Source organism: Molothrus aeneus, chromosome 17, assembly GCF_037042795.1.
Source record: "Molothrus aeneus isolate 106 chromosome 17, BPBGC_Maene_1.0, whole genome shotgun sequence".
NCBI lineage: Eukaryota > Metazoa > Chordata > Aves > Passeriformes > Icteridae > Molothrus > Molothrus aeneus.
This window is the reverse complement of record NC_089662.1, coordinates 2,177,658-2,204,324: the sequence shown is the minus strand read 5'-3', so window position 1 is coordinate 2,204,324 and position 26,667 is coordinate 2,177,658. Positions and strand designations below refer to the sequence as shown.

Here is a 26,667-nt window from a genome sequence, read left to right as displayed (position 1 = left end):
CACTGTCCCAGGCTGCTCCAAGCCCTGTCCAGCCTGGCCTTGGGCACTGCCAGGGATGCAGGGGCAGCCCCAGCTGCTCTGGGCACCCTGTGCCAGGGCCTCTGGGTTGTGCTGTTATCCCATCACACCATGTGCTGCACAAGGCTTAACTGATCTTCATTAAAGCAGAACTGTGCAAAGATTTTTGGGGGGCAGCCATACAGTTCCTTAAAAGAAGCTGCTGCTTAATTTTCCTGGCTTTATTCCCTGCCTTCCCTGTGCAACTGGTGCTCCTCAGCCTCATCATTTCCTGTCCAAGTTCTGAGCTGAACAGCTGAGAGATTTTGCATTTTTTAATGGCTCTCTACTGTGCCTGAATTAATGGAAAAATGAACTGAGACCAAGATGAAGGTATTGAAGGGAGAGGATGACAAATTGGCTTTGGAGCATGGCAGCAACGAGCACTGTCAGGGGTTCACGCACTGACCTTTATCTAAACAGAACTGTGTGTAACGGATAAGAATATTTAACAATAATTAATGTCACATCAGTGCAGAGAACAAAATGACTACATCAAGCAGACAAGAAATCCACTGCAAATTACTCAAAAGAGAAATGTCAGCTCCTCCATATCTGCAACCTGCCTCGTGCTGATGGGGCTGGAAGGAGCTGGGAGGGCACTGAGGAGAGGAGCTATTAGAAATGATTTAGGGACTGGATGATGTGTGCAGGAGTGGAAACAGCAGCAGCTCTGCGGGCCCAGAGTGCTGTGCAATCAACCACCAAACTGAGCTGGTAATTGGGTGGGGGAGGAATGTGTACAAACCAATTATCCCCACTGCTGAGGCTCTGACAGGCTGCTCAGGGCTTCTCTTTCCTCTCTCCTGGCTCTGGGATGTCCTGGTGTGCTGGCATTCAGCAGACACTGCCCTGCTTACTGAGCCCCTATTGCAATGCTGTGATGGCCCTGACGAGGGGAGAGAATGATGCATCTGACTCCATGGATAGCAGAAGGGTAATTAATTACTTTATTATACTTATATATTATATATTATATTATTCTATACATCTAAAACTGAATGTGCCAAGCACTCAACCCTGCACACACTGCACTGAATCTCGTGGCTGTCACCCAACAGTCCCCACACACACCTGGCCCTGATGGGCCAAGGAAACAAAACCCCATCACTGTGGGTGAACAATCTCCATGTTGCATTCTACTTTGGCACAAACACAGGCACAGCAAATGATAAGAATTGTGTTTTCTTCCTCTGATGTTCAGAGAATGTGAAACCCAGAAATATTCTTAAAAAAAATTGTGCCTTGCTTTTCTCTGTGAAGAGAAATGTGGGGCTACAAGCCCCCTTTGTGTTTTATAGGCAGGAAAAACCATCTGCCTGGTGATGCTGGGGTGTTTTTCATTCCCTTTCTGAGCTGGGGCCTGGCATGGTGCCCCACAGGCAGGGGCAGTGCTGGGGAGGGATGCAGGAAAGCAGCTGGGGCACATCCAGAGGGAGCAACGAGGCTGGGAACACAAACCCTGTGAGTGAGGAAGCCCTGAGGGAGCTGGGGGTGCTCAGCCTGGAGAAAAGGAGACTCAGGGCTGCCCTCATCACTCTCACAGCTCCTGAAAGGTGCCTGTGCTCAGCTGGCCCTGGGCTCTTTCTCCAGCAGCACTGACACAACCAGAGCACACAGCCTCGAGCTGCACCAAGGGAAATACAGGCTGGAGATTGGGAAAAAGGTTTTCATGGAAAGGGTGAGAAAGTTCTGGAATGGCTGCCCAGGGAGGTGGTGGAGTCCCCATGCCTGGGTGTGTTTAACAAAGCCTGGATGTGGCACTGGGTGCCAGGGTTCAGTTGAGGGCTTGGGGCTGGGTTGGACTTGAAGATCTTGAAGGTCTCTTCCAACCTGGTCATTCTGGGAATTTCTATGATTCAGCTGGGCTCCAGGGGTGCCTGTGCTCTGCCTGGGACAGGGAGGGCACTCTGCCAGCCCTGATCTGATTGCAGGATGGGTGGTGGTCCATGGACCATTCTCCAGTGGTGGATTTCATCAGTGTCATGACAGCACCAGCTGATTGAGGGGGAGTTAACCCCTCCTGACCTGTGTCCTGCTGCAGAGCATCCCCTGGCCCTGGACACTTCACAGAGTCAGTGTGACAGATGAGCAATGGGATGGGTGACTCTCACAATTAAAAGGCAAATATCCTGTATATATGTTGGGAGAAGCTTTATAGATTTCTAGTTATGTTTGACCCCCTTGTGTTGTTATCATGGGCTGGCCTGGGTTTGGGACATTTGGGAGGGTCAGTTTGTCACTATGGCAGCACCTGAGCTCCAATCAGAATTTAAGGCAGTGATCTCCACCACTGGGCAGCAAAGAAGGAGTAGATGGACAGAACTTTGGGAGGGGCTAAAGGGTTAAAAGGTGAAACCTCCATGGTGGATGAGCACATGGTGGGGAAAATCCTCTGCTCCCAGTGCTGTAATGTTGTCTCTATTCAGTCTTCTGTTGGTTTTTTGATAAGGTTTTAATAAATCTTTTACATTTTGGAAGTGAGTATCATTTCTCACAGTCAGGGAGTGGTTTGGGCTGGAAGAGACCTCAAGTCTCTTCCCATCCCACCCCTGCCATGGCAGGGACACCTCCCACTGTCCGTGCTCCCAGCCCTGTCCAGCCTGGCCTTGGGCACTGCCAGGGATGCAGGGGCAGCCACAGCTGCTCTGGGCACCCTGTGCCACTCAGTGTGCTCAGGCTGACATTGTGAAAATATTTGGAATATTCAGCTAATGCACAAATGTGGTGAAAACCTTAACCAGGTTACAATTTTATTGTGAACAGACCTTTGTGCCCATCCTAATGAATTATTTCCTTACCATTAATTAATTTACCTGCATGGCCATGTTGGGGAAGTGTTACCAACCTCAGAGCACAGAGCTGGAGCCCAGGGTCACAAAAGGAGCCTGGGGAAGAGCCAGGAGCTGCTCCTGAATCCCTTGAATTTTTGGCTGGTGCAGTAGCAGCTGGTGCTGTGACCCAGCCATGATGCTGCTGCCCACTAATTAGTTTTGTTGTCAGCATTTTGCCAGTGGCAGGAGGCAGCCAGGTGCCTCTGGATTAGCCAGGGTGTGAAAAATGGCTTTCCAACTGCCCTGGTGACCTTCTGACAGCAGGAGAGGATTCACAGGCAGAAGATGGAGATGTCAAGATACAAAATTAGGGATGATGGGGAGCTGTGTCTGCCCCTTGAAGTGAAACAGGAAAACCTATGCTGGCCTGGGACCTGGTTTAAGGTTTCCTGTCTGTGATACAGGAGATTCTGCTGTTTGCCTCCTGCAAGGCACATCCTGCTCCCAGGAGAGAGGTGGGAGCAGAGCCAGCTCCCAGCACACCCTGAGCAGCATCCTGGCCCAAAAGCTGGGTCAGGAGAAGTGGCTGATGTGCTCAGGGGCTAAAGAAACCCAGCCCAGGGTGGGATGGGCAGAGAAGTGATAACTGAGGGATCTGAGCAGCCTCCCCATGGCAGGGAATTGGAACAAGATGATCTTCAAGGTTCCTTCCAACCCAAACCACACTGGGATTCTGTGGGGATGGATCCAGGAAAATAGGACATTTAAAGATCAGTTAAGACTGAAGCCAAACTGAGGTATTGTTTACAATGAAAAGCTGGGAATTTGCTTCAGAATGCAGGAGCAGGGCTTTGACAAAGCAGGCAGTTAATTAAAGTGCATCAATTAAAGAGGGTTCCTCCCTATTTTGTCTCCCTTGAGAGGAGGTGCAAAAAAAGTACTTGTTAGCAAAAGAGATTTAAATAAATCCAGGGTGTTAGAGGTAACATCTGGAGAAGCACAAAGGGCAGAGACCTGTGCTCTGGTGCTCCAGGCTCTCTTTTCCAGGAGGAGCACTCACACTTCCAGCTGAGCCCGGAACTGACTTGCTGAGCCTTGACTCTGCCTGTGGCATGAACTCAAATGGTTTGGTTACTCCAGGATTCCTGCCAGTCTCTCCCAGTGTCTCCCAGTGCTCAGGAGTTACTCTCATCCCTGGTTTTATGCCCAGGAGAGGCTGGGGCACAATCAGGTCTCAGCTCTCAGCTCCCATGGAAAGCTGGAGAAGTTCTCAGTGTGGGGGCACATGAGAGGATTCTGATTTGGGGCTGCTTCAGAAGGAAAAGCCTCAGCTGTGGGAGCAGTTCTGGGCAGGCTTGAGCCAGCTGAGCTGCCCTGAATTGTGTGGAGACTCCCCAGCAGCTCAAAAGAGGAACTCCAGGTTTCCCTTTCCTTGGAACATCCATGAGCCCTCCTTGCTCTTGGACTCTGCTCCCTGCAGCCCCTCTGAACCCCTCAGGATGGGAATGGTTTCTCACATGTCTCCTGCAGGGATGGGGCACGGAGAGAGGGGCTGGGGGAAGGCAGGAACCCCCTCCCACCTGCCTCATCTCCCAAGGCCCACATCAGCACCTGCATGGCACCTGGGCAGGGACAGCCCCAGGGAATGGCTGCAGCTGTGTCAGGGCAGGTTCAGGGTGGATATCAGGACAGCTCTGCTCTCCTGAACCTTGGCTGTGCTGATGATTTTCCCCTCTCCATCCTCAGCGCCAGCACCAGCCCTGCCCCACAATTCCAGCGACCATTCCAGGGGCCATTCTCCTCTTTCAAACCCCTTGGCTTCCCTCCCTGAGATGCCTTCTTTTCACCCATTTCAAAAGTCAATTTTGCAGAGAAGTTTGAGGGGAGGGACCAAGAAAGAACCCAAAGGGAGCAGTGTCTCTGTCCCTCTGTGAACCTCTCAGGAACCCTGGGCCAGTCCCGAGCCGGCAGAGACCGGGGGGGGGGGGCGGCCCCAACATGGCCGACAGCGGGAGACACTCTCTGTGTGCCCCGAGGGTGCTGAGGGCACCTGGGCTGGATGGAGACACTCTCTGTCTCTCTGTGTGTGCCCCGAGGGTGCTGAGGGCACCTGGGCTGGCGGGGAGACACTCTCTGTGTGTGCCCCGAGGGTGCTGAGGGCACCTGGGCTGGCAGGGAGACACTCTCTGTGTGTGCCCCGAGGGTGCTGAGGGCACCTGGGCTGGGGGGAGACACTCTCTGTGCCCCAAGGGTACTGAGGGCACCTGGGCTGGGGGGAGACACTCTCTGTGCCCTGAGGGTGCTGAGGGCACCTGGGCTGGCAGGGAGACACTCTCTGTGTGTGCCCCGAGGGTATGAGGGCACCTGGGCTGGCAGGGAGACACTCCCTGTGTGCCCCGAGGGTGCTGAGGGCACCTGGGCTGGGGGCAGACACTCTCTGTGTGTGCCCCGAGGGTACTGAGGGCACCTGGGCTGGCAGGGAGACACTCTCTGTGCCCCGAGGGTGCTGAGGGCACCTGGGCTGGGGGCAGACACTCTCTGTGTGCCCCGAGGGTACTGAGGGCACCTGGGCTGGCAGGGAGACACTCTTTGTGCCCCGAGGGTGCTGAGGGCACCTGGGCTGGCAGGGAGACACTCTCTGTGCCCCGAGGGTGCTGAGGGCACCTGGGCTGGCAGGGAGACACTCTCTGTGCCCCGAGGGTACTGAGGGCACCTGGGCTGGCAGGGAGACACTCTTTGTGCCCCGAGGGTGCTGAGGGCACCTGGGCTGGCAGGGAGACACTCTCTGTGCCCCGAGGGTGCTGAGGGCACCTGGGCTGGCAGGGAGACACTCTCTGTGCCCCGAGGGTGCTGAGGGCACCTGGGCTGGCAGGGAGACACTCTCTGTGCCCCGAGGGTGCTGAGGGCACCTGGGCTGGTCGCCTTTGCAGCAGGAGAGACACCAGAGACATCGGGAGAAGAGAAAGGGCCGACTCTTAGCAGGGGTTAATCCAAGGTTTTATTAGGATCCCAAAGGAGCCCCTACACCTCAGGGGCTCCTGCTGAGAGCCCCGGGAGATGTGCCAAGGTTACATTTAAAGGGAGGTGGAAACCCAAAGTAGAGAACATTTTACCAACCAAGAAGTGACCCTAAGGGATGGGTACTGGGGGATGGACATATAGGACAGCGTATGGGACAAGGCTTGGGGGGCTGACCCCTGGCCTCTGGACAATCACTCAACGACTTGGACCAAAGCTTCTGGATGGAGGGGATGGGATGCTGAGTGATTGACAGAGAGCCAGGGTGGGTGTGACTGTGGTCACAAGGGTTTTTAGGATGAAGAAGTGACGAGAATGTTGACTCTATGATTAGAAGGCTTGATTTATTATTTTATGCTATATGTTACATTAAGACTATACTAAAAAGAAATAGAAAGGAAAAGGTTTCTTCAGAAGCTAGCTAAGCTAAGAATAGACAAGAATGAATAACAAAGATCTGTGTCTCAGACAGAGAGCAAGAGCCAGCTCTGCTATGAGTGGTCAGTAAATCTAAACATCTACAAGAGACCAATCACGGGTCTACCTGTTACATTCTACAGCAGCAGATAACCATTGTTTACTTTTAGTTGCTGAAACTGCAGCTTCTCACAAAGAAAAATCTTAAGAAAGGATTTTTCATGAAAGATGTCTGCGACAGGTGGGGGTGTGGGGATGATCTCATGCCGGGAGAGGGATAACACAGGTAAAGGGAGGGGGTACAGTTTGGGATAAACCATTTGGGAAAAATATGGGGATATAAAACAAAACTACTTCAAAGTATTACAAAATATAAAACCACACTACAACAGAGCAGGAGTTTTGAAGTTGCACCACCTGATTCTCTCTGAGACATTCTGCTCTGTCAGCTCTTTTTATGCACACCCAGAGCTGGTGCCATCTCACACCTACTCCACACTTGTTTTTAAAGGACACAGCATTATGATAGCACTGCAAAGATGGATCTTTATCCTCAGTTAAGTGGCATTTTTTGTCCTTTCATTTCTGCCCCAGTTGAGGAGCAAATCCTAGAGAGCAAGCTCTTTAACCAAGCAGGAGGTGCCTGTGAAATTAAAGGAGATTTTGTTTGCTAGGAGAAAATCAGTGCTGGTGTTTCCAGAGCACTGGGGTTGTGTGTGATGCCTGGGAGGGTTCCAGGTGAGTGGAAGTGCTGCTGTCAGGATCCCAGGTGAGATGTGGGAGCATTCCATGTGGGACAGCTGCTGCTCTGAGCTGTTGGGATCCCTCTCCAGCACTGGGCTCCACTGTGGCTCTTCCCTTTTCCTGGAGTCCCCAGTCTGGACCAACCCCACTGCACCAGGAGCTTCTGCCAGTGGGTGCTGGGGGTGACCCAGCCAAAAAATGCCTGTAAAAGTCCTGCAGTTTCCACTTCTGAATCCTGGTTATGTCCCCAGCTGGCAGATCTCTCATGCTGGGCAGGTCAGCCAGGTACATCAGTCATGGCACCTTAATTTAAAGTTCCAGGAAGATCTCAGGGGACACAGAGGAACTGACTTAAAGCAGAATGTTTTAATTCCATCAAGGAATAGTTTCAATTTGGCCTAACCCAAAGTAAGATCTTCAGTTTCAAATTTAATATTTTCAAGTATTAAATAAATAAATGAACAAAACTATGAAAAACTTTTACTGTGGGATATTTCACTGTTATCTTGATTTTTAAAATTTTTCTAAGCCTTCTGATGTTCACATTCTTGTAATGAACTTTCTCACACACTTTATGTAAATAACTTATTGTTTTGCATTCTTTTATGGAGGAGGAGAAATTTGATGGACTGCTGGTTTATCCAGTGTCATTGGAGAGGTGGCACTGTCACCCTCCAATCCACTGTCACTTTTGGAAATCTATAAATATTGGAGTCAAAATTTTGAATTTTTTTTTTTTACCTTGGAAGAGCTACATGTCCACCTCGTGTTATTTCATGTCCTACAGTAACATTTCACTTTGAAAAAACTCTGTTTTTTCCCTCAGCCATGGTGACCAGAAATTCCTGCCTGCCTCCATCCCTGTCCTGTGCTAGCATTAACCTGATGGAGCAGTTCTTGTGGGATTTTTGGTGCCTGAGCCAGCCTGAAACAACCCCCCAGTGCTGAGCCCTGGGAGAACACAACCACCTCTGTCTGCTCTGCTTCCAGCTCCTTGCTAAGCAGCTCAGAGTCTTAGCTCAGAAAGTCCCAGCTCTGATCCTTGCAGACAGCAGCAGCTTTGCTCCCAGCCCTGCAGAGCTCCCAGCAAGTCGTGGATTATCTGCTCACCCTCCTCCTCCTCCTCTGCTTCCTGCAGGGTGAAGAGGCACAGAGAGGAGCTGCGCCCGCTCCCGCGGCGGCCACGGGGACAGTGACACGGCCCAGGTGCCCAGCCAGCCCTGGTGAGTGACTCTGGGTGTGCTCCTGGGGAGGGACAGAGCCCTGGGAAGGGCACAGCACTGGCTTTGGGGCAGCACCCCCCTGGCAGGAGAGGAGCTCTGCAGAACCCTGGTTCTGCGGCACTCTGAGGGTTCCTCCCTTGGAGCCTGCTGGGAGAGGCTGATTTCCCTCCCCCTGGCCTGGGGTGAGTGTTCAGGGAGTCAGAGCTTTGTGGCTGTGCTGAGGGCCTGTCCCTGTCCCCAGTGCTGCTGGGGGTGGGCTTGGGTCACTTGAAGCCCAGGCAGTGGTGGAGTCACCATCCCTGGAGGTGTTCAGTGCCATGTGTTGGGTCAGAGGTTGGACTCAGTGATCTCAAAGGTCTTTCCCAGCCTAATTCTGTGGTTCTTTGAGTCTGTGATTACACCCTGTGGCTTGTTTTGGACACAGGTTTGGGCATGTCTGCCTGTCACATTCATTGCCCGTGCTGTTGCTGGAAGTTCTGTTTGCAGTTTGTCATGGGGAGCTGAAAACAAGGGTGGCTTGGGATAACCTGGAGGTGAACCCTGCTGCTGGCTCTGCTGGGCTCATCCCAGAGCAAGGGCATGCAGGGAGAGGCAGGTGGAGGTGCCTTGAAAGGCTGATCTGGAGCAGAGACTAGACAGAGCTAAATGGACAAAATAGGGATTTATTGCAAGGCATTAAAAGGACAGCACAAGAGCCTGGCTAGGGCTGCACCCAGGCTGAATTTAAGATGGATCCTGGTCAGGAGTTTTTACACTTTTATCAGTTTTGGTTCATCTCCATATTGGGTTCAGTTGTCCAATTGCAGCTCCAGGTGATGAAATCTCAGCCCCCTGGCTTGCCCCCTTCTCTTTGCATTGTTTGTGCTCTTTGGGTAAAGGTTGTCCTTGATTCTCCAGCTGGGAAGGGATTGCTTTGTCCAACTACCCTGTGAGGAGAACCTGCTAACACCTAAGAGGAAGTGGCAGAGTTACATACCTGAACAGAGCAGAGAATTTGGAAAATATCAAAGTTAAAACCATCATTGGAAGTGCTGTGCTTGGGGCAGGCAGGAGCTGCTGCTGTGTGGGGCTGGGGGCCAGGGCAGGCTCAGAGCTCTGCTGCTGCCTCTGCCCCTTGGGCTGAGAGGAAACATTCCCCTGGTGTTTCCTTCTTGGGGCTGTGCTTGTCAGTGCTTATGGCAGGACAGAGGAGTTCCCATCCCCACAGGGCACAATTTAGGAAGTTTAACATCCCCCAGATGCTGAGCTGAAATCACTTCTGTGAAGCAGAGGCTTTATGGAGGGATGGGAGGGGATTTAGGGATCAGGTGCAGTGGTAGCATGACCTGAGGGTTGGGAAATGCTGCCTGGGCATGGCTGTGCCTGTTGGAAACTTGCTGTGCTTGCTGAGCCATGAGGTCAGGGAGGGCTCTGCCTGCTCTGCTGGGAGTTTCCTTGGACTTCAGGGCAGTGAAAGCTGGAGTTTGCTTCAGCAGAGGGTGAAGATTTCAGGGTGTCCTCGTTCTGTGCTCAGCCCATGGCAGAAAGATGCAGCAGTGTGGTTTTTAGCAGTGGATTTCTCTTCCAGCTCCTGGGCAGGTGAATAAATGCAGAAATTACAGATTAACAGAGTGAGTTGGAAAGGGACCTTTAAAACCATCCAGTGTCCCCCCCGCCATGGGCAGGGACCCTTCCACATTCCCAGGCTGCTCCATCCTGGCTGTGGGCACTGCCAGGGCTGAGGTCCTCAGTTTGCAGTTCATCAAGGTTTGCAGAACTTGGCTTTTCATTGGTATCACAGCTGGAATGGTCCTTTGGATATTGCATAGAAGAGAGAAAAAACAAATGTGATCAGATAAAACTTCTTATCACAGAGGCAGGAGCTGTGCTGCTGTGGGATGGACCCCTGGAGATACCACACCACTAAATAAGGATCTTATTTGGAAATCTAATCCAGGAAACTCCAAATAACAGCAGGGAAAAGACTCACCTGAACTTCTTCAAATCAAAATGAGGGAGAAAGGGAACTTGGGTGTGATCAGATTTGTCTATAACCATTTTCTGTTCCAGCTTAGTGTACCTGCCTGTGGTGGTAGTGAAGATATTTTGACACAAAATATTCTGGCACACAGATAGGTTGAATAAAGGACCTGACTAAAAACCCTGTTCTGCATGGCAAAGACAGCTACTGTACCCTAATTCCACAGACCAGGATTTAACTCAGCAAATGAAATTGTGGGATTCAGCAGCACTGAAGAAATCCATGGATTTTTACTGTTGAAGACATTTTTACAAAGAACACTGCCAGAAATTTTTCCAAGTTTTGTTTTGGCTGTTGGCATACTCAGTAGAGTTTTGAAATGTGGACCCTTCTCTTTGTACAAGGCATTTCCTGGAAGTGGAGGGAATTGTCTTTTATGCAGCAAGTTCCTCCCTCCCTCAGGACTCCTGAGCCCCTGAGCACTGCTGCCTGATAATTTGCTCTTTCATTTTTCACTTCTCCCTGCACTTTAACTGGTGGCACCCAGAATAAAGGTAGATTCCAGAAGGAGCTGCAGAGCTCCCTGTTCCTTGGGAGATATTTCAGTGGGGAAATATCTGTCACTGAGGCAGTTAGAGAAGAACACAGAGAGAGACTGGAGAACAAGGAAGGCTGATGAAAATGCCCATTATTGCAGGAATATTGCAGGGAAAGTGTTGGAAATAGCTGGTACTGAGTCCATCCTTACAGGGCTGGGAGTGCCCTCAATGAGAGCACACAGAGGAGCAAGCATCCTTGGGTGCCTCAGCAAAAAAGGGATGGCTGAAATGTTCTGTGTGGGTGGAGGGCCAGCAGGGCTCTGAGCACAGATATTCCAGGCCCTAATCACCTGCTCAGGTCCTTGTCAGGGCAGTGCTGCCTGGCCAGGATTAGGGGGGCACTGGCAGCCCTTTAAGCTCCCATCTGTGGTGACCTTCTTAGCACCCCGTGGGCCAAGGAAGGAAGGGATCTAACAGCTTCTTAATTTAGAGAACACCAGGTCAGGAGGAGGTTGCAGATCCTGGAAGCTGGGATGGGCTGCAGTGCCCAGGGCAGAGGAGCCTGTGGGATGGGACCCTCACAGGGCTCGTGGCTGAGCCTAAAAAAGCCAAACTCCAGCACTGAACTCCCCTCTGTGCCTGAGGTGCCTCTGTCAGGGAATGGGGGGTTGGATCACTCAGCTGGGAACTCACTCCAGAGGCTCCACAGGAGTTGTGAGCCATCAGAAACCAGGCTGAGGAGGGCACCAGCAGAAATTCCCCCAAAATGCACTCTCCCAATCTTTATCTGCTGAAAAAAAATTCAAAGACACAAAGAAAATTTTGAAGTTAAAACTCATGTTCTGAGCAGGCTCCTGGGAAAGATTGCCCTTGTCTGTGCTGGGAATGTCTCATGGCACCTGCAGTTCTTGGGAGTGGCTGGCAGGAGCATGGGGGATTTCTGGGGTGGTGGAAGGTGGCCTGTCACCCTGAGTTTTTAAGATTTTCTAAGCCTTCTGATGTTCACATTCTTGTAGTGAACTTTCTCACACACCTTCTATAAATAACTCATTGTTTTGCATTCTTTTATGGAGGAGGAAAAATTTGATGGACTGTTGGTTTGTCCAGTGTCATTGGAGGGGTGGCACTGTCACCCTCCAATCCACTGTCACTTTTAGAAATCTGTAAATGTTGAGTCAGAAAAGAAACTTCCCTGTTTCTTCCCCTTGAGAGCAGCAGTGTGAGCTTGTGTTGTTTTGTGTCCTCAAGTGACAGTGGCCCAGTTCCCCAGGGGCTGGGGGAGGTTTTGGCTGGACCAGGCTCACTCCTGTCCCATGGGCTGGGCTGGAGCCACGTGGCAAAGGCAGGCTGGGAGCAGAGCTCTCCTCACACAGAGACCCCAGTCCCTGGCCACTCTGCAGAGCAGCAGAGCAGCTTGGGGTGCTCTTGGCACACAGTGTGAAGTGGAAGCAAAGCACAGAATCCCAGAAAGCTTTGGGTTGGAAAGGACCTGAAATCCCATCCAGTGCCACCCCTGCCATGGCAGGGACACCTCCCACCATCCCAGGCTGCTCCAAGCCCTGTCCAGCCTGGCCTGGGACACTGCCAGCATGAGGGGCTGTTCTGGTTGAGGATGATCAGGAGTCATTTAGGATTAATGACCTAATTAATCATTAGGTTTATTACTGATTAATAAGCAGGAGTGGGGTGTGCAGGCTCAGCCCCTGGGGGTGTCCAGCTCTGCAGTTCTCAGGGATGGAGCCACCCCCTCCCTGAGCCCCCAGTGCCTGTGGGAGCTGGGCTGGGACCCAGCAAGGATCAGGTCTTCCAGGACAGCCAAGCTCTGACACACCAATCTTGATGCTGGAGCCTTCAGAGATGGACACTGGGTGAGGGAGGGAAGAGGAGCTGCTAATTAACCCTTGATAAACACCCTCATGGCTCTGTCCCTGGGCTTACCTGGGCTTTTAAATAACCAGATGAAGCTCTCAGCTCTGCCAGGGCATTGGAGAGGTGCCAGGAGATGCAGGACAGGACCCTCTGGTGCAGTCTGAGGGTGGAAGGTTGTGTGGCTGGAAGCTGGGAAGAGCAGGTGTTATTTATATACAGGTGTTATAATACTGGCTGTTATTTAAGGGCTGTGAGGCTGAACAGAAAATCAGCAGAATCATGTTGGATCCCTGAAACATGAGCTCCACACAAACAGGACCCAGGGTGTGACCGTGTTCACAGGGGTCCCAGGATGAGGGAAGAGACGAGGATCTGACTCCATGTTTCAGAAGGCTGATTTATTATTTGATGATATATATTATATTAAAATTATACTAAAAGAACAGAAGAAAGGATTTCATCAGAAAGCTAGCAAGGAATAGAAAGGAATGGAATGATAATAAAATCTTGTGACTGACCAGAGAGTCCAAGCCAGCTGACTGGGATTGGCCATTAATTAGAAACAACCACATGAGACCAATCCCAGATGCACCTGTTGCATTCCACAGCAGCAGATAACCATTGGTTGCATTTTGTTCCTGAGGCCTCTCAGCTTCTCAGGAGGAAAAATCCTAAGGAAAGGATTTTCCATAAAAGATGTCTGTGACGCCAGGGCATTGCACCACTCCTGCTTTGGGATGTAAAACCTGGAGCAGCCACAGAAACTGGAGCACATGTGGAATTATTGACCTGTACATTCAGGCAAAACTGCCATGCCCCAAGCAAGCCATGGGTTAAAAAGCACCTTCTTAAGCCAGTGATTCATCTCTAGAGCTGAGCTGGTTTCTGTGATCAACCCAAATGTTTGATTCTTTCAAGAGCTGAGCAAGTGATTCTTAATGAACACTCAGTTTTCTGCAAATCTTGATCTTACTGAAATACAATGTCAATTTAAATTGTCCGACTAGAGGATTTTTGTTTTTCCTTTTTCATTCCTGGATTTCCTTGTGGAAATCATCTGTTTCTCAGAACTTCTCAAACCTTGGAGGTTAAATCAGATTAAGGTAACGCGTGAATGGAAAATGTAAAATCTTTTCCCAAGTAACTGCTTGTGCAAACACCAGACAGATCATGGCACAAATCCCTCCTCCTGCTGTGGCTGTGCTCAAACTTTGGGTGAAAATATTGGCAGAACATCCTCTCCTGCCTGGTGCAGCTTTGTGGCTGCATTCCTCAGTTCTGGAGCTGGAATGTGAGTCAGAAAGGAGGGAGTCAAGGGGGTGCCTTAAAATGAAAGTACAAAAATAGCTCTCCCTGCACATCTTTTCTCAGCTTCCCCTTACAAGGCTGCATTGACGTGTGCTGGATGGGATGTGATGGCTCTGGCCTTGGCAGATGCATCAAATGTGACATGTGAGCATGGGTGTTAGGGGTTTTTTTAAGGAGACAAATAAGGGTTAGCAAGAAATGCAGAAAAGATAAGCAGTGACGTGGCCACAGTCCTTCATCTATAGGAATCCAGGCCCGAGATTTGCTTCCAGCTCGGCCTGAACTGGAGATTTCAGGAAACAAGCCAAAAAGTTGCTTATTTTGCCATTTCATCATCAAATGTGCTGCTTCCCTGAGGCACTGACCTTTCCCAGGCAGTGCTGTGACAAAAGCTGTGGTGGAACATGAGGAGGGAGCCTGTGCTGCCTGGAGAGGCTGGGCTGTGCCACCCAGAGCAGGGGAGATGCTGCCACCCCCTGTGTTTGGGTGAGCTCTCTGACACAAGTTGTTGGGGTTTGATTTCTGCTAAAATCCTTTAATTTTGGTTTCTTCCTGAGGGTGAATGTCACTGCAGTAGTATCAGGGACAGCCAAAGGTGATACAGAGACTCCATCATCAGAAGGCATGAAAAGACAATTTATTATTAGAAATCTACAGTTCTTCTAGAAACAATGGTGAACCCAAGACCTGATTGGCCTTTAGGAATCTTCTCTCACCTATTGGTGGACTGTCACAGACATGTTTTCTGAAAAATCCTTTCCTTAGGATTTTTTCTCCTGAGAAGCTGAGAGGCCTCAGGAACAAAATGTAACCAATGGTTATCTGCTGCTGTGGAATGCAACAGGTGCATCTGGGATTGGTCTCATGTGGTTGTTTCTAATTAATGGCCAATCCCAGTCCAGCTGGCTTGGACTCTCTGGTCAGTCACAAGATTTTATTATCATTCCATTCCTTTCTATTCCTTGCTAGCTTTCTGATGAAATCCTTTCTTCTGTTCTTTTAGTATAATTTTAATATAATATATATCATAAAATAATAAATCAGCCTTCTGAAACATGGAGTCAACATTCTCATCTCTTCCCTCATCCTCAGACCCCTGTGAACACCACCACATTTGGTGACCTGAGTGAAGAATAATTCCACATTGAGCTATGAATAGCACACTCTGGAGAACCATATCTATACACAATGGTTACAGAAAGAGAGAGAATAATTGTGTGAATTCTTTCATCTAAGTTTCCCACAGCTACTACACAGCTTCCCAGGATTTTCCTGGGGGAGCCATGTCTCTCTCTGTTCAGAAGATATGTAATTACTACAGCTGGAGGTTCCACTGGAAACACAGGGTCAGTGAGGCTGACCTTGGGATGTGCTGGGCAAGCTTGGAGGGCTGATGTGGGTCCCCAGCTTTGCTCTGTAGAGATTCCCCAGGGAATGGGCACGGCCCCGAGGCTGCCAGAGCTCCAGGAGCTGCCAGGGATGCCCAGGCTGGGGCTGTTGGGGTGTCTGGGCAGGGCTGGGGCTGCCATGGGTGATCCTGGGGGTCCCTCCCAGCCCAGGACATTCCATGATTGTTTGGGACAAACACTTGATCATGGGCTGTTCCTACCCCCTTTCCCAAGAGAAGGGACACAAAGGGACCATGGCAGCCTTGGTCTCCTGCCTGTTTTTGCTGTGGTACTGGGGGAAGGCCTTGTAATCAAACCTTGTTTCATTCCCCCCCATCTTTGCCTGGGCTTGCTGTGCTGTGGGGAGCCAGGACATCTGCACCCTGTTCACCTCCCATGCATGGGTCATCTCCTCAGAGAGTCCTGGAGCCATTACAGTTGGAAAGGACTTCCAGGATCATCAAGTCCAACCCTCAACCCAGTATGGTATTTACAGGGAATATCCCTGTAATGAAAGCAGGAATGATGAATCTGACTCCATGTGCTCAGAAGGCTCATTTATTATTTTATAATACTATGTTATGTTAAAGAACACAGAAAGGATACTCACTGAATGCTAAAAGATAATAATGAAAACTGGTGACTCTCTCCAGAGTCCTGACACAGCTTGGCCCTGATTGGCCAAAGAGTGAAAACAACTCCCAGCAGAATGCAATGGAACAATCACCTGTGGGTGAACAATCTCCAAACACATTCCACATGTGAGCACAACACAGGAGAAGCAAATGAGATCAGAATTGTTTTCCTTTTCTCTGAGGCTTCTCAGCTTCCCAGGAGGAAAACCCTGGGTGAAGGGATTTTTCCAGAGAATGTGAATGCCACAACCCAGCACTGCCAAGATCATCACTAACCATGTCCCCAAGTGCCATATCTGCATGTTTTTTGGATACTTCCATGCATGGTGACTCCACCACTGCCCTGAGCAGCTTCTTCTGATGCCTGACTATTGAATCAGGACAATCCCAATGTAGGGAATAATGTGCTCTGACTCCACGATTCAAAAGGCTGAACAAATGCTTTATTAAGCTCTGTTTATTACACTAATTCTATATTAAAACTATACTAAAAAGTTTCCCTACTAAAAAGGTCCTACAGAAAAACCTGTGCCTGTCTGATGACAGCCAGGACACAACTTTGACCCAATTGGCCAAGGAATCCAAACAACCTTCACTGGTGTCCAATTAACAAATCACTCTGGGTCAACAATCTCCTAACACATTCCACATGTGCCAAACAACAGGAGCAAGTAGAGAGAATTGTTTTCTCTTCTTCTCTGAGCTTCTCACTGCCTTCCCCAGGAAGAATCCTGTTTCTCTGTGTTCAGAGAATGTGAATACCACACCTGACCACCCTTTTGATGAAGACATTTCCCAGTATCCAATCTGAATCCCCCCTGGCAGAACTTGAGGCCATTTCCTCTTGTCCTGTCCCTTGTTCGCTGGGAGCAGAACCCAGAGCTGTGGAGAGCCAGAAGAAATCCCCCTTTCCCCCTCTCTTCCAATGCCAGCTTCCCTGAGCCTGCAGGGGTGGGCTGCACTGAACCATTCCTTACTTCCCACAGTTCTGCTCCCAAGCCAAGGAGAACTTTGGCAGGGCAGGGAGAGGTTTGTGGGCCACTGAGCTTTCTCTGGTGTTGTTAATTATCCATCATTTCTTGCCCTACTTTCCCTGCAAGCCTTCCCTGCCTGCTCAGTGTCTGCTGGGACTCAGGAGAGTCCTTGTGCTTCTCCTGGGCTGGCTGGCTCAGCCCCACAGAGATGTTCTGAATCTGTTCCTTGTCCAGCTTTGCCTGTCACTGTCTGTGCCTTGATCTTCCTTGTGCCCCTCCTGCTAGATCCAAAAAGTCTGCTGCATTCTTTTTTTTTATTTTTTCCCCCCATTTTCTTGTCATAGATTTAAATGCCTTTATTATTCCTTCTTCCCTCCTCTGGCAGAGGTGTCTGTGCTTATAATCTCCTTAGCACTGAGGCAGCCTGTTCATTTCAAAGAAAGCTGCTTTAAAGGCAGGTGTGAGCCAGACTTGGCCAATTCTTTCTTTTCCCCTGTGGCTTGAAGGGCCTCAAAATATTCCTGTAATCATTTCACAGAATCCCAGAATGGTTTAGGTTGGAAGGGAGCTTAAAGTTCCTCTCATGGGCAGGGACACCTTCCACTGTACCAGGTGATGCAGGGAATGGCTGCAGCCTTTGGGTAATGGGCAGGGGACACAAATGGGACTTGAGGCAAGTTCTGCTCCCCCCATCTCCAGGGGGTGCCTGAGCTGTTCTTTCCCCACCCAGCCCTTCCCCACCTCGTGGCTCTGCTGTGTTCAGGGTGGAGCAGCTCCAGTGTCCAAGGGCTCAGGCCTGGGGGAAGCAGAGTGTCCCCCTGTGCCCCAGCCCTGCTGGGGATGTGCCTGTGAATCTGTGCCTGTCCTGCAGCCTCACCCACAGCCAGCCTGCAGCCTGCAGAAGGCACTGGGATGCACCCACCCCAGCATGGGCTGGGCTGGGCTGCAGCAGCCTGGGCTGCTCAGGAGCTGGGGGATGCCCCAATGAGGGCAGGAATGATGCATCTGACTCCATGTGCTCAGAAGGCTCATTTATTATTTTATAATACTATATTATGTTAAAGAATAATATACTGTACTAAAGAACACAGAAAGGATACTCACTGAATGCTAAAAAGATAATAATGAAAACTGGTGACTCTCGCCAGAGTCCTGACACAGCTGGGCCCTGATTGGCCAAAGAGTGAAAACAACTCCCAGCAGAATGCAATGGAACAATCACCTGTGGGTGAACAATCTCCAAACACATTGCACATGTGAGCACAACACAGGAGAAGCAAATGAGATCAGAATTGTTTTCCTTTTCTCTGAGGCTTCTCAGCTTCCCGGGAGGAAAACCCTGGGTGAAGGGATTTTTCCAGAGAATGTGAATGCCACAGATTCCTGCAGGGATGGCTGTAGGGAGTCTGGGGGTGCATTTTGGGGAGCCCTGGGGGCAGCCAGCTCCAGCCTGGCCCTCTCCTCCTTTCCCTGTGTCTGTGCAGACACCCCAGGGCAGTGTCCCCTGCCAATGCCCCACACTGTCCCTCCATGGGGCAGGGGACAGCAGCTGGGGGGACTCAGCACTCTGCTGCATTTTGGGTGCAAAGGCCAAGGAGTGAAGCTTGCTGTGCCAGCACCTCCTTCTGCAGGAGACTTCTTTTTTTCCCTGATGCTTCTCAGAGTCTGGAAATGTGTCTGTGCTGTTTGCCTGAGCCTCCCATGTGGTCACAGCCTCTGCCTTAGCTCCTATTACACTTCCCAAAGCCTCTTCATTGCCTGGCTCCTCTAATCCTTCCAGGAGCACCCATGTTTTATGCCTTGGTTATGCCTCCCTTCCTTTTAATTAATTTTTCACAGTGCTTTGCTTGTCCCTGTTGCCCTTTTTAATTTAATTTATTGCTCACTAGCCATCACAACACCTGGGCAAGCCTTTAATTTATCTTTTCCTGTGTCCCTTGCACCCCCTCTGCCCTTTCCCATTATTGATTTCTCCAGTTTGATTTCACCAGCATCATCTCCCACCTTTCCCTCCCACTCAGAATTGCTTGGTTGAGTTTTCCCCCCATTCTTGACCTTGCTGCTTTGTAATTCCTGGCCCAGCAAAGCTGGGATTGCTGCTTGCTGGGATTGCTGCTTGCTGGATCCCCTCCCTTGCTTGGGCTTGGCTTCCACCCCAAATGTCTCAAAATTCCCTCTGGGTGATTCCCATCCCCTTAGAGCTGTGAGAAGGAAAAATCTCCTTTGCCAGGGAGTCTCATCCAGGTGGGAGGGGTTGGTGGCCATCCCCTGGTGCAGCTTCTGTGCTGAGCTTCCTGCAGGCAGGGAGGAGTTCCAGGGACAGGGCTGGGCTGGGCTTGGTTCCAGCCCTGAGCAGGGAGGGAGGAGGTGTGTGCCCAGCAGCTCTGCATTCCTGCTGTTCTCCTGGAGATGAGGATGTGCAGCTGAGGCTCAGCCCTGGCTGCTCCCAGCCCAGCTCTCCTGCTGCTCTCCAGCTTTTTCCTGCTCTGCATTTAAACACTGGGGAAATTGTAGAAGGAAAGAGGGAATAAATGACTTTTCTTCTGTCTTTTAGCTGCCCTGTGGCTGCCACAGCCCAGCTCCCAGAGCTCAGACAAAGAGGGAACCCCTGCTTTGCTCCATGGCTGTGAGGAATTGAGGGCTTTTATTTGCCACCATAAATGGTCCATTTACTTACAGAGCAGTCCCTGCAATTACCACAATGGCTTTGGAAAGCACATTACTGCAGATATGCAGGTTATTTTGTCATCTGTGGCCATTTGATTTGTAAGCTGAGCCCAAAAGCGGGAAGGAGGTCAGGGGGATGGGAACCATATATTTGTTAAAAACACACAGCAAGGCAAGATCATGAGCTGTTACCTGCTCCCCTGCAGAACAGGCACAAAACACAGGAGGCTGAGGCTCAGCAGAGTGGGTATCTACATAGTTCCCTGTTCCTGCTAGAAAATACTTTGGTCAGAGCTGTGCTCCTGTATGGGATTCCCATTTCCATGGCATCTTGTGCAGCTGAGCTGGTTCTGTCCCATGGAGGAGCAGGGTGTCTGAAGGGTGGGGCTGAAACTGGCTCTGGCAATGGATGTGGCTGGATATATCCTGTCCTTTGGAGCTCAGGGAAAGGCTCTTCCCCAGAGGGTGCTGGCACTGCCCAGGCTGCCCAGGGAATGGGCACGGCCCCGAGGCTGCCAGAGCTCCAGGAGCTGCCAGGGATGCCCAGGCTGGGGCTGTTGGGGGGTCTGGGCAGGGCTGGGGCTGCCATGGGTGATCCTGGGGGTCCCTCCCAGCTCAGGACATTCTGTGATTCTATCATTCATTCTACCTGCTGACTCCCTGAGTGTAACAGCCCTGGGATGTTGTCACCATATGGAAAATGAGGAAGTACAACAGGTACTGCATGGGTCATGGGGAGCTTAGAAGATGTCACAGGAACCAAGGCAGCATCACTGGTTTGATTGGTTGTTGGTTATAAATACCTGTAGTTCCACAGTGAGGTGCTGGCATGGCCAGAATTGATTAGAGAATAAAATATGGGAACTGGAGGATTGTTAGTATTGATTAGGGAATAAAATGTGGGAACTGGAGGACTTTAGTTGCCCAAGGCCTGGAGGAGCTGGCTGCTGCACTCAGCAGAGGTGGGTGGGGAACATGGCAACTTGTTCATTCCATTGGTTTTATTCTGTTCTCTCTCTCTTATTCTTTTCCTCATTCTCCCCATTTCCCATTCTTCCCTCTTCAGCTGAGTTAGGCCCTGCAGGTAGGATCACCCTATAACTCCTGAAGGTAGGTCAGTTCCCTGATGCTGACAGGGAAATCTGTGGGTCTCTGTGAGCTGCTGACCCTTTTTCCAAATTAAGAAGCTCTCCTTGTCCACCTTTGACAATTTTTATCAATGCACGAGCAAAGGAGACTGGCTCTCTTCTCCCTCTGTCTCCAGGTACAGAAATATCCTTTTTTATGTAGGAACAGCCCCCCATTCTACCCATCCTTACCTTGCCCTGCTTTTTACCAAGGTGTGGGGTGATAGGAGAGGAGGGAAGGGCTTTAAGCTTAAGGAGGGCAGGGTTAAATGGGATATTGGGATGGGATTCTCCCCTGTGAGGGTGGGCAGGCCCTGGCACAGGGTGCCCAGAGCAGCTGGGGCTGCCCCTGGATCCCTGGCAGTGCCCAAGGCCAGGCTGGACAGGGCTTGGAGCAGCCTGGGACAGTGGAAGGTGTCCCTGCCATGGCAGGGGTGGCACTGGGTGGGCTTTAAGGTTCCTTCCAACCCAAACCCTTCAAGCAGTCCATGGCAGAGCAGTGTGCAGCACTTTGGGAGGATTTGTTTCCCAGCTGTCAAAGGAAACCTTTAAAGAAGCTGGAGACCATTTGGGGCTCAGTCAGCTGTAGCCACATTTCTCTTCACAGAGAAAAGCAAGGCACAATTCTTCCCAAGAATATTTCTGGGTTTCACATTCTCTGAACATCAGAGGAAGAAAACACAATTCTTATCATTTGCTGTGCCTGTGTTTGTGCCAAAGTAGAATGCAACATGGAGATTGTTCACCCACAGTGATGGGGTTTTGTTTCCTTGGCCCATCAGGGCCAGGTGTGTGTGGGGACTGTTGGGTGACAGTCACGAGATTCAGTGCAGTGTGAGCAGGGTTGAGTGCTTGGCACATTCAGTTTTAGATGTATAGAATAATATAGTATAATAAAGTAATTGATTACCCTTCTGATATCCATGGAGTCCTCATCATTCCTCCTCCTTGGGGCTCACAGCACAGCCATAGTCAGTGGCTCAGTTTGAGATTCAGAGTGAGACTTGAGCAAACTCACAATGTGAGAGGAAAGCTGCACTTCACTGATGGACTGCAGAGAGGGGATCCTGCTCTGTGTGAAGATAGCATGGACACAGTAACTGACAGACCAGGATGTGTTTGGATCTGTTTGGATAATTTCTCTTCTTTTGTGAAACACCCCAGGCCTCTCTGTGTGCTGATGGATTCAATCCATCTGCCTTCCCCTGGGAATGACACCTCTTCCCTGCTCCATGGGCTCTCTGCAAACAAGGAGCCATAAATAAACACCAATATCTCTCTTTGCAGGGGGTTAAAGCTGCACTGGAGCTTTGCCTTAGTACTTGTAAATAAAAAAGGGCAGGTAAGGGGTGCTCCAAGCCAAGGCCAGGCAGAAATTGGGAACACACATAGATGCTGCTTTGTGGCACATGAAATCTGCAGAACAGTAAAATCAGGTGGTATTATTTTGTAATTTGAGAAATAAGTATGAAATGGATGGAAAGTTTTTGATCTGGACCCAGCCAGGTCTTCCAGTGAACTTTTTCTTTTTCATACTCACAAGCCGAGGATAAATGCTGGAGTTTATAGTGCTGGAGGTTTTGATGGACTGGGAGGGGTGGAGGAAGCTGCACTTTCAAAGCCTGCTGAGACCCATCTGCAGGGAGATTTGGGGAAAAACCTTCCTCTTGTAGGGCCCAGGTGCCTGGGTGGTGCCTCCCGTGTGATGCAGGGGGAGTGCAGGGCTGGAGTTCATGGTGTAGCAGGGTTAATGAGCTGCTGGAAGGTTGATGGGCAGGGGAAAACCTGGCTCAGTTTTGGCTCCAGGACCCTGAGGTGAAGGAATTCCCATAGGTACAGGTACAGCTCATGGGCACACTCAGCCTGGCAAGTGTGTCCAGGGAAGTTTGTAGGGGTGCCTGGATGTGTGAAGTATGATTTGGGCTGTTAACTACACCACTGGTGTGTTTTACTACCAAAACCCAGTGTTTTAGTATTGGTATTGTACTATTATATAGTATAATAGTATAATATATAATACTACTACACTAATAGTATAATATATAATATAAATAATATAACATTATATAATACATTACAATGTAGTACAATACAGTGTAGCACAATATAACATAACATAATTAATATAATATAACATAACATAGCATAATATAATATAACATAATACAATACAGTGTAGTACAATATAATATATTATAATAAATATATTATCATTAATATAATATAATATTCAATGTTAATTAGTTGTTTATACATTCCAGAATATTAATGTCCTGTGATATGATATTAATAGTAATAATATTTATATAATACTATGTTTATACTATTATATATATATATTATACTAGTATATATACTGTTATACTAGTATAATATATATACACTATTACACTAGTATTGTAGTATACTAGAATAGTATTTTAGTACAGTAGTATTTTAGAACACTATTGTAGTACACTATTAGAGGTATACTGGTATTTTAGTACCAAACTACCACTACTTTAGTACTATTAGTATTAAAGTACTACTGGTACGGAGCTGGGGAAGGGCTGGAGAATTCCTGAGGGAGCTCAGCCTGGAGAAAAGGAGGCTCAGGGGGACCTTGTGGCTCTGCACAGCTCCTGACAGGAGGGGACAGCTGGGGGGGTTGGGCTCTGCTCCCAGGGCAAGAGGAAACGGCCTCAGTTGCATCAGAGGAGGTTTGGGTTGGATATTGGGAAAGCTTCTTCCCTGAAGGGTGGTCAGGCATTGGAACAGGGCAGTGGTGGAGTCCCCATCCTGGAGGTGTTCAAAAAGTGTCCTTGGGGACACCTTCCACTGTCCCAGGGAGCTCCCAGCCCCAGCTTGGCCTTGGGCACTGCCAGGGATCCAGGGGCAGCCCCAGCTGCTCTGGGCACCTGTGCCAGGGCCTGCCCATCCTCACAGGGAACAATTCCCAATCTCCCATCCATGCCTGCCCTCTGGCACTGGGAGCCATTCCCTGTGTCCTGTCCCTCCATCCCTTGTCCCCAGTCCCTCTCCAGCTCTCCTGGAGCCCCTTCAGGCCCTGCAAGGGGCTCTGAGCTCTCTCTGGAGCCTTTTTCTCTCCAGGTGAGCACCCCCAGCTCTCCCAGCCTGTCCCAGAGCAGAGGGGCTCCAGCTCTTGGAGCATCTCCATGGCCTCCTTGCCACTTGTTCTGTCAAGTCTCAATCATTTTTGTTCAATCAAAATCAATTTTTTCATTCAATCATTGTTTCAATCATTTCTTTCTTGCCCTGGGGCCCCAGGGCTGGTGCAGCTCTGCAGGTGAGGTCTCACCTGAGCAGAGCAGAGGAGAATCCCCTCCCTTGAGGTGCTGAGGAGCTGCCATTGCCTGGTGCTGCAGGAGCAGGGCACTGCTGCAGCTCACACCACTCCTGGTGGGCTCAGTGACACCTCCTCACGTGTGAGCTTCCCCTGTCCCTCACTCTGCCTCACCTCACCTCCCTTGCAGCACTATTCCCAGTGCCTGCCAAAGTCCTGCAGTCCCTTGGGATGTTTGTCCTTCTGTGCCTTCATCCCCTGCATGCTCTCAGTGCCAGGGCTCTGTGCTGGTGCAGGGAGCTGTTCCCAAACTGGGATAAGATCCCCTGCATTCAGCTGACTTGCATTTCCTCCTTATCCTTGCTATTAATCCCAAACTTGCAGAATCACCAGGTATTAGGATTTGATAGAGACTCTGCTCTCTGTGTGCCGAGCCAGCTGATGGAAGTCTTAATCCTGCAGGTGGTGAGCTGCCAATCCATCCAAAGCCAGGCTGCATTAGCACTCTGATACCAGAAATATCCTCCTGATAGGGGAAGATCCCTGCCAGGGGGAGCTGGGGAAGGCAGAGTGCATCTCCTGTGCGCCTGGGCTGCCCAGTGTGGCACATCCTGAGTGCCTCCTGTGGCTCTGAAATTGCTGTGAAAGGGGAAGAGAGAACAGCAGCCTGCTTCCAAAAATGTCAGGCTGCAAGGGAGGAGGGACAGGGCTGGGGGAGCTGTGGCTGCAGGACTGGGGACACTCAGGGGGTGCTCACCTGGAGAGGAGAAGGCTCCAGAGAGAGCTCAGAGCCCCTTGCAGGGCCTGAAGGGGCTCCAGGAGAGCTGGAGAGGGGCTGAGGACAAGGGATGGAGGGACAGGACCCAGGGAATGGCTCCCACTGACCCCCAGCCAGCAGAGGTGCTCCCTCCCTGCTCCTCCATCATCTTCCACAGCCATCCTCTCCCTCCCCTGGTGGGAGACAAAGCCACAGCCCCGTGGTCACTGTGGGGTCCTGAGCCTGCCCTGAGTTTGGGGACCCTGCCTGCCTCAGGGATCCCATGTGCAGACATCTCCCAGGGCAGGGAAAGGCATGGCTGGGTGTCTGAAATGTGATTTGGGCTGGTAACTACACCACTGGTGTTTTAGTACCAAAACCCAGTATTTTAGTATTGGTATTATATTATTACATAGTATAATATAATATTGCTATACTAATAGTATAATACATAATATATATTATAATAGAATATAATTGCAATATCTATTAGCTATCTTAATTATATACTATAATATCTTAATTATATGTTATATATACTATATCTTAATATATAAGATATACTATATTATATAATACTATATATTATTTATAGTATAATATATATTATATAATATATATTATAGATAATATAATTATATATTATATTTATATATTACTATATATATATATACACTATAATATCTAAGATACTAAGACATCTATATACTATATTATATAGTATATAGATGTCTTAGTATCTTAGATATTATGGTGTCATAATATAATATAATATAATATAATATAATATAATATAATATAATATAATATAATATAATATAATATAATATAATATAATATAATATAGACACATTAATTCATATTAATTATTATTAATATTATAATACTAACACACCATAATGTGATAATAATGTAATATTATAATATTTATATAATACCAATCATATCATATATGATACTATTTTATTTGTGTTATAATATATTAGTATGCTATTTTAATACACTTGTATACTAGATGTATACTGGTATTTTAGTACCAAAACTACTGGCACTTTAGTTCTAGTAGTACTAAAGTACTACCTGGTGCTGATATTTTAGTACCAAAAACCTGCTTTCTGTTGGGCCACTTCTATTTTGCAGTTCTAGGAACAACTTACAACAGTCAGCAGGAAACAAAATGTGTCATTTAGAAAATGAAACTATTGTGGTCATGGTGGACAAGAACATTTTCAGAAAATCCTTTTCCCCTTTCCTCACTGTAATTCTCCACAGTGACCAGGCTGGTTTTCTTCACCTGGGCCCAAAGGAAAGAGAGCTCAGTTCAAGGTAAATGCTGCTCATCCCTCCAGGATTCAGCATTCCCTTGCCCTGTAGCAGATCCATCACTTGCCTGATGTTTCCAGCCAGGAGGGATGGGCTGTGGGGATGGAGCAGCGTCTGTGTGGTGGGAGCAGACTGGGCAGAGCAGGCAGCTCTGGAATAAATAAATAAATATGGAATATATTCTATGAAGTAACTTGGTGATTCCCAATTAATACCCTAACTGCCCCCCTTTTTTTAATTATTGATTCCAATATTACCGAGCTGAGTTGCAAACGCTGTGGAGTATAAAAAGGAAGGAAGGGCTTTTTAGGGACATTTTGGAATTACAAATTACGTTTGTTGTGAAAAAATGAGAGACAGTCTGTTTAATTGGTGGTAGGATGCAATTTGTGAGCACTTAGGTAAGAAAAATACAGCTATCTAGGGGATCATTACAGATCCCTTTCCTCTGAGTCAGCAAAGCTCAGAGCTGGGCAGAAAGCAGATCTATATTCCATAAAATTCAGAGTACCAGGGAGCTCTGTCCCAGGGATTGCTCTTTGCAGGGAGAGAGGTGCTGGCTCAGGGATGGACAGAGAGGAGCACAAGGTTTGGGGGCTCAAAA

The 26,667-nt window shown here is 49.2% G+C and overlaps 1 protein-coding gene across 3 annotated transcripts in view; it reads left to right on the top strand.

The window, feature by feature from the left end:
* Positions 1 to 26,667, top strand: part of RALY (RALY heterogeneous nuclear ribonucleoprotein) — a 148,881-nt gene that overhangs the window by 42,384 nt on the left and 79,830 nt on the right. For 2 of the 3 annotated variants that reach the window (XM_066561687.1, XM_066561686.1), the window contains exon 2: positions 8,149 to 8,233. The exons of the other annotated variant lie outside the window; for it this stretch is intronic. The gene's annotated coding sequence lies outside the window, so the exon portion shown is untranslated. The remainder of the gene's footprint in view (positions 1 to 8,148; positions 8,234 to 26,667) is intronic. 3 annotated transcript variants of the gene reach the window in all.